An 8,285-nucleotide genomic window follows, 5' to 3' on the forward strand; every position below is an offset into this window, starting at 1 on the left:
ACTCAGCAACACCAACAAAGAACAGAAACTGTGGGTTCTTTAAAAGTGCATTACAACCTGCAACACCTGCATGCTATTTGTATTAAATATGTTTGAAAAGTAATTTAAAATAGAATCAGATGTTCTTGATTTTTAGAAATTTGTTGGGATGTTGTTAAAATGAATGAATTCCAGAGTGGACACTGGCGCCACCGGGCCCTCTGACCACCACCAGTAGGCAACGGGTGCCCAAGGACACAACGACCAAGACTGTCGGAGCCAGGGCTCGAACCGGCAACCTTCCGATTACAAGACGAACTGCCAACTCTTGAGCCACAATCGCCCCACACCTTAAAGGCCGGTCTGTGAAAGTAACTCCAAACTGTAAAACTGTATACACTAGTTTGATACATGCACTCGGTACGAATAAAAAAATTCCATTTCTACTGCTGAAGGTTTCCTACTGCACATCTAAAGATATACCAGTGATAGTAGTCACAACAGCAAAAGGTAGGCACATCCACCATTGCACTGAAAAAAATATGTTGTTGGATTTACTTAATTCAATGGTGGACATTTGTTGCACACAGATGTTTTGCTTCGGCAGCAACTTAAACAATTGAGTTAAATTAACACAATTTATTCATGTTCAATAAACCTGTGCAATTTGTGTTGATAAAATGTGACTTAAACATGTTTTGATGAAGTAATTTGAGCTCTTGGAATATTTTAATCCTTCACAATTTTCTCACGTTATCCCAACACGATTCAATAACTTTTACCCAATACTACTTGGTCACTTAAATACTACATGTTATCTTCAAATTACATTTTGCTATTATATTCTAGTATCAAATACACAATTTTCAAATGGAGGCCTTATAACAGATTGTATTGTTCTCTTCCAAGATGGTTGCTGGCATCCACCAGTAACCTTTCAAAACAAAATGTCTAATTTCACTGCATTGACAGTAGGTAAAGAATTAAACTGACATTACTCCTCCACTGAATCTATATAAATCAACAGTTAAATAATGTCAGTTCTTCCGTGTTCTCTGGAATCAATCACAGTAAAGAAATTAGACTGTTTCTTTTGAAAAATGTTGGGAAAGAACAAATCAAAACATTCTATTTAAGGCCTCTGACATCAAGATTCAGTTAAACAACAATTATAACTAAACAATTTGAGGTAATGTTAGTTTCCATTAACATTAAATTAGGTTACTGAATTGGCAAACACCTTCCTATTAACACTACCCATTTTACCCCAATAACTAAAGAAATTAGCACTTGCAGGTCAAAAACTTTATTCAAGAGATGCAAAAATAACATTGATACAGTGACTGTCAAAAATTACAGCACTGATCATACTGTGACATCTTGGTTCAAAACAGCACACTTAGAAATATTCAACGTTCTTTACTTCAACTGAATGAAACTGAAAATACCATTTCACACGACCCATATGGGATATTTAGACTGTATAACTGTTCACGCTACATCTCTTCACTAGTAAAAGAAAGAAAAAATACAAAGACAAATTTAAAAATGCTGCCAAACAGACAAACAGAACTTGTACAGAGCAAAAGGAAAAACAAACAACAAAAAAAACGGCTTGTCCTCATGGCAGTTGCAGAGTATATAAAAATGAACCCTGCGATCCGTTCCTGGAATTGAGCTTCAAAAATGCAGCAGAACAAGTGTGAGATTTAAATGTCCTCTCACCTAGAGCTGATCACCTTGCATGCATAACAGTGAGCTTCGTTGCAGGAGCAGTTTTGTCTTAGTTGTGAGCTTTTCTTGAGAGCTGAGTTGCATCCAACTCCATTACCACCCTTTGAATCACCTCAAAAGTGTAGCAGAGTTGTGATGGGTAACTCATGTTGAAGGAATAAAAAAGGTCCAAACAGCATGGCTACTGCAAAGGTCACGTTATCCAGATCTTGAAGAACAACATCAGAAAAGTCATTGCCTGGCGCATCTCTGGAGACAGATGTTCATTGTGGTTTTCTCAATCTGTGCAGTGGCCTCAGGCAAGTCCTGGTTAAACACAAAACATTTCTTTAAGATTCCTTTTTAAACTCATCTCTTTTGAATCTACCAGTTCTAATGTTAGAGTAATTTAAACCAATGCAAGCAACATAGTAAATAGCTATAGCCAAAGAGTGGCCTGCCATGCTGCCATTCATGGTCTAACAGAGTTTCTAAGAGAGGGTGAAAAACATAATAATTTCAAATGCTTTACATTAGTTTTTGTTAGAAAGACACCGGCCCATCAGAAATCCAGGTTTTGTCACTCAGAAGATGTTAGAATTTAGACTTTCAGCCCCACAATTTGGTTAGCTGTTGGTCAGTTGGTCTTTTTTTTTTTTTTCAAACAAAAGCTAATGTAAATACTGGTGGGATTTTTCTTTGTTCACTAGAATGACAAATTTAAAGTTTTTTCACACTGATGTGACCCCTAATACAGGGGTGGGGGTGGGGCCTCAAGGGCCGGCGGCCGAGTTCACTACCAGGCCTCATGTGAACTTCAAATTATTAAAGAGGACTACTGGTCCTAACCAGTCCAATGAGGATCAAGTGGATAACTAAATGCATTTTTAAATGTTGCAAAGCCACAATCTACTCATAAAACACTCACCATGAACTCCTGCACCAAGATGTTGCAATTGTCTTTCACACAGATGCGGAGCACTTTGATGAGGGACTCCGAGCATTAATGTCATCCTAAAGTATTATAACAAAGAAAACAGAGATTTGTGAACTTTTCAGTAGCACAGAAGAAAATGATCCCAGACAAAAACTCTTGACTTTTTAAACCAGTCAACATGCAACACCAGCATCTACAAAGCAATATCAAAAGTTCCTGTTTGACATCAACTTTATGGATATATCGTTTCCAGAACATTTATTTTTTAAAAAAGATAAATTTTTCTCAGTGGGCCAGTAAATGCATGACGAAAATTATGGCATCCTTTTAGTGGAATCAGTACTCACAGGTAATAGTTGACGGTTTCAATGGATGTAGCATAAAAATCTTTTACTGACCTAATGCAATACATATACACTTTGTAGTTAAAGAATTTTAAAGTTCTTACTGTCATAATGGCAGCTACATCCATTAGCTTTGTGCCCTGTTCCCCCGATCACTTTGCAAACACTTTCAGCAGACTGTCAGAGAAAAACTCAGCTCCGTCAGAAACCTTGACTGTATGCATGGTTGGGATGCACTGGAATGCTGCATTTCATCTGAAATGACATAAAATTATTTTGAAATAACAGCAGGCACTGTGCTTGGTTAATCAGTAATGTTTTGTTGAATAAAAACTGTGTTTCCAGATCTTATGGGATTAAAAAAATCCAAAGATGTTTGTTTCTGATTTGCAACCCAACAACCCACAAGTTACAACCTCATTTCAGTTCAAGTGTGCATTAATGCGAGTCCAGTAATCACCTTTCTGGCAATACATACAGGTATAAGTTAAACCTATGGCAGATTTTGGATTTCTCAGTTGTATTAATAGGGTGAGTATGCATGCACCTAATAATTATAAAAAACCTATTATAATTAAGTTACAGAAACGAAAATAGAATATACTTTCTTACCATAACACCTTGAACCCACAATCCATCAGCTGACTCCTGGTGAAATACAGAATAGATGTGGTCTCTCAATGTGCAGCAAAAAAAACAAAAACAAAAAGAAAAGGACAGCAGGTGAGGGCAGGAGGGGTAGGGATGTAAGCTAGCATAATGCCGCTGATGATATTAGCTAAAGCTGTTCAATGTCCAAAATCTCACTAACACCACGGTGCAGTAAATACACAATGTAACTGAAGAGTCAGTTGTCAAATCTATTCACACAGAAAACCAAATTATGTTATGAGTGCCTCGTAATTAGGTTTAATGTGATATTACGTGTGCCAAAGACAAATTCAAATGAAAAAGCGCCAATTCTTTGACAACAGATAAAACAGCAAATAAGCTAACGGCTCTTTTTTAGCATGTTACATGGCGACACTCTAGACGTTTAACTACATTTAGCTGAAATATGGTAAAAATTAATTCAAAAAATCAAGACATACCAAAAACGTAGAGTTGGCTGCTCGACTTGACTGAGATGGATGCCTTTTTTAAACCACGATCCAAAGCCCGCGAGATGAAATCACGCGTGGTTTCACGAGATTTAACGTTGCTATCTTATTAACTTACTTCACCTGAACATGATATGAACAATTTAATACACCCTTTCTGCATATCATGTAGTTTTTACACTATATAGTTACATTTAACTTTAAAACATGAGGCAATTGTGTTAAATACATGCAAGATGCTTACATAAATCCAAGAGATGGCCAGTCCCTTTTTTTCAGTGTGCTACTGGAAGAAAATTTGCCTTTCAATACAAAGCAAGATGTATAATTAGGATTTTCAAACACAGACACTAAGTATCTTCTGTCTGGTTTGCTTTTCCCATCTGTGTAGGTTCACTGTAGCTCTTTGCTCTGTAACAGAGTCTGCTTGAAACAGCTTTAATAGATCTTTCAGCTTTGACAGATTGTGATAATTATCAAAACGTTTTTCTTTCCCCCCTTTTTGGGATTACTGAAAATAAATTGAATCTTTGTGCTCATATTGAAACTTTCACACATTAAAATCAGACTTTGATCATATCAAACCATTTAAGGATTTCCCATTATTCAGCTAAAAACAACATCCAAGTGTATTCATACTGACATCTATTAATGAAAACAATACACACACAGATCACCAACACAGAGACACTTAAACTGTACAGATAAGATGCCTCGCCTGTGCTTTCTGACTGTCTATAAGTGGAGTAGAGACCATAGATTTTGGGAGACAACCTTGTGATAGGACACTTCATCACAGTGGTTTGTGGAAGGTTCTCAGCTCTCTCCCCCACTGATAGCTCCAGTTTGTCTGGAAGAAGTTATGCTTTGTGATAGTCTGGCAGAATCATGGAGTTGTCTCCTCGAACCAGTTGAAACCCATACATTGTATCAAGTTCTGAAACATGTGGTTTTAATTTGATCCCTCACAAAACTGCTTTCATTTTTCTTGATAAATGTCGTACAGTGCTAATGCTATTATTCTACACATTATCAAAGTAACAACAGATGATATAAGTGGTGGATTTCCAACCGAGCATACTGCTGTGAATTGAACATATATGTAATGCTGCATCACATTTTGGCTTCCTGACCGGCTCCTTGCTGGCCTCTTTTGGTCCTCACCACATGTGAGGATATTCATCATTTTCACATATAATAACACAGAGCATTGAATTTCCCTTTTCTTATTTTTACGCCGCTACCACTGAGCTTAGTGCACAGTGGGCATCAGTCAGCCTGACCATCCAACCAACTGTGGTGCTGATAGCTGATCTAAGTCAAGCAACATTTTGAGTTTTCAAAAAACTGTTGGGGAGAATCTGTGGCTGACAGCTCCACCCCGAGTTGAACACCATCCATCTCTCCAACAGCCGTTGCCTGCTGCCTCTCTGAGATTCAGTCGGAGAGCATATTTGCCGGATGACAGTGAGCTCTGTGTACCATCCATTAAGGCTAAGGTAGATACAGTGTCATCAGGACCCTCTCATGCTGGCATAAATCCATGGACAACAATAAGTCTAGGTCAAGTGATTTATACACAAGGGCACGTATGGACATGCTCTGAGTCCTGTGTTCTGCAGACATATACATAGAGGCATGTTCAAGCACACATATGCCATGCAACTGCCCAGCGCAAACTGTGGAAACCTGTTACTGTACTCAAGAGGACTGTAATGGGAGTCTTGTTTAAAGTACAGAGGAATCTGGACAAAGTCTGGCGGAGGTCAATGCTTGAGGAAATGCAGAGCTTGAGGGAGTGAGTGCTAGCAGGTCTCCTCCTTCCTGCTCCTCCTCAAAGAGCAGGAGGAGGTGGTACATTGTGGATCACACAGATACTCATGCATTTCACACATGTATGCATTTTGAAAGCACAGGGTTGTGCACAGACAGCAGAAGATGAAGTGCTAAGTGGGTTCACGGCACTTGACCATAATCTTTGAAGGAGTATCGAGTGTGTCTTGGAGGCTCACGTGTAACATCTCTGACCAGCCCCTGGTATTACTTCTGTTTTCCACAAAGGAATATCTTACTTGGGTAAACCAAAGTGTTCCCATGGCTACAGCAGAGATAAATTACCACAAGGTTAAATTGATACAATCTTTTGTCAATAAGAGGGTGTACATGCTTTGCAATAACTCACTCAAATGGATTTTATCAACTAAATGTGTTGTTCTGGCCTAAATCTGGATTTCAGAAAGTTATAAGTGAAAGAAAGAAACAAAAAACACACAGATCCACACACAATAGGGTCATTTCTATTGTAACAAAAGCATAGTTCCCATCATAGGACTATTGGGGATCTGCCAAAGAGGGACTGATCCTTGTGATATTCCCCACTATCCACTGTTTGTTAAAAAAAAAAAAATACAACTGACAGTTGCTTGTCTTAGCCATAGTCCTCATGACCCCTTGTTGTACATCATCAGACTTCAACAATATTGACTTCTGTAGAAGAGATTAGCTGTCAAGCTTTTATTTTGTTAAGGGATCAAGGTCCTTCATGTTCTTACCTAAATATAACTTTACTCCATTGCAGGTTTGAAATTGCTGGTGCAGGTGGTATTTCATTTATGGGAGCACTCAAGACCGAGAATGCTTTGGCTTGACCACTGGGCTTTGGAGGGATTATCTTATGAATTCATGTTTTACAGCAGCTGTTAGTGAGAAGTCACCAGGGGTCTAAAAGTGGATGTGAATGCCCTCACCAATTGTGCCATATGGTCACTTTCTTTTTTCCCTTGTCTGAAAACCTCATCTATTTTCAAACGCTGGTTTGTCTGTTCAGTACACACCGTTATTTAGAATATCTTACAGGTTTTAATTGTGAGGGAATGGAAAAAGCATGATATTAGAAGATCGCTGTTATGAGGGCTGTATCAAACTACACCCAAATTTAAACGTCCTTAACCCTGTCTCTAGCAGCATCAAGTTAATCTTGTGCATGTCTACATTGATAAGGATCTCCTGCAAGAAAACTATGCAGCACCTCTTAGGTCATTGGAAATTTTGATTTATGAGGCAGGAGGAGCCACGATTGACGAACTGCTAATGCTCACTTGGATGCTTGGATTGCCATTGCCATTCACAAGAGGCCAGTAGACCAGGACTAAATGAGACTGGGAGAAAATGTCACCTGCATGCACAACCTTTTACACCACGGAGCCCTTCTCAGAACTGTAAACTATCTCACACGCCGCTGGCCACTTCCATTGATGGCTCATGTCAGAATCCAACTAGCGATACCAGCTTTCTCCCACTTCGCTGTAAATCAAATTGCTATCTAAAGAGCAGGACTCAGTCTTACACTGCACGACAGTGACATATGGGAAATCCCCACTCCTGCAATATACCACTGGAAGTCTAACAAGATCAAAAAGGTCACAGGCTAGACTTAGCACACTGGATTTGGATTTTTGTTACATGGTGTGCAAGCAAAGAAGAAGCCAATTACTAGACCTCCTGCAGCAAGAGACACCTTGTTGACAGACTTTAAATAACTGAAAAACTGTAGAGTGTCTAGTGGAACATTTAGTTAAACAAAGTTGATACATTTAGATTTTAAAAAATCTAAAGTTGGTTTTGTCAGTGAGTATATCCTTGAAGACACCCAATTTAAAATGCCAAACTTCACAGGAGAAGTACAAATGTTTATAGTCATGTTATGACAAACACAATTTAGCTTCTTTAGCTAATATTGCCAGTGTATGTGAATTTAAATTTTCTACATAAGACTTTCTACACAATTAAAGACATTTTAACAGCCTTTACCTCCTTGATGAGCTTCACCCCGTTAATTAGAGTGATTCATGAAATTCTTAGCAATCATTTCATTAACTTTGTCTGTACAATCCACCTGTAGCAATCTCAAACGTTACTACAGTATAGTTTAGCAATGGTTGCTATGTCCAACTTTTAAATACAGTCTATTATTCATGTGTCTGCATCACTTTAGATTATAACTGATAAAGTCAATCTTATTTAAAGTGCGGTACACTCTTCAGTAGTTTAATCTATTATCATCGTCATCCTCTGTTTGCTATATTATATAATAAATATCTGATTACATGAATATCTAGAAAGACAAACTTTGAAATAAGACTATATTCAGTGAATTAAATATTGTAATAGAAATGTAGTTGCTAAAAGCAGCAAACTGGAAGTGTTAAAAAA

The 8,285-nt window shown here is 38.1% G+C and overlaps 1 long non-coding RNA gene across 3 annotated transcripts; it reads right to left on the minus strand.

The window, feature by feature from the left end:
- Nucleotides 1-505: 505 nt before the first annotated feature.
- LOC145430125 (uncharacterized) lies at nt 506-4,348 on the minus strand. Of its 3 annotated transcripts, XR_013910544.1 has the most exons (4): nt 4,065-4,348; nt 3,586-3,621; nt 2,621-3,228; nt 506-2,019 (listed from the first exon to the last, which is right to left on the minus strand). It is a non-coding gene; the product is annotated as an uncharacterized LOC145430125 (long non-coding RNA). The 3 variants fall into 3 exon arrangements; XR_013910542.1 differs by lacking the exon at nt 4,065-4,348 and having other exon boundaries at nt 2,621-2,706; nt 3,078-4,035; XR_013910541.1 differs by lacking the exon at nt 4,065-4,348 and having other exon boundaries at nt 2,621-4,053.
- Between the last annotated feature and the right edge of the window lie 3,937 nt (nt 4,349-8,285).

The sequence above is a fragment of the Astatotilapia calliptera genome, chromosome 2, assembly GCF_964374335.1.
Source record: "Astatotilapia calliptera chromosome 2, fAstCal68.1, whole genome shotgun sequence".
Taxonomy (NCBI): Eukaryota; Metazoa; Chordata; class Actinopteri; order Cichliformes; family Cichlidae; genus Astatotilapia; species Astatotilapia calliptera.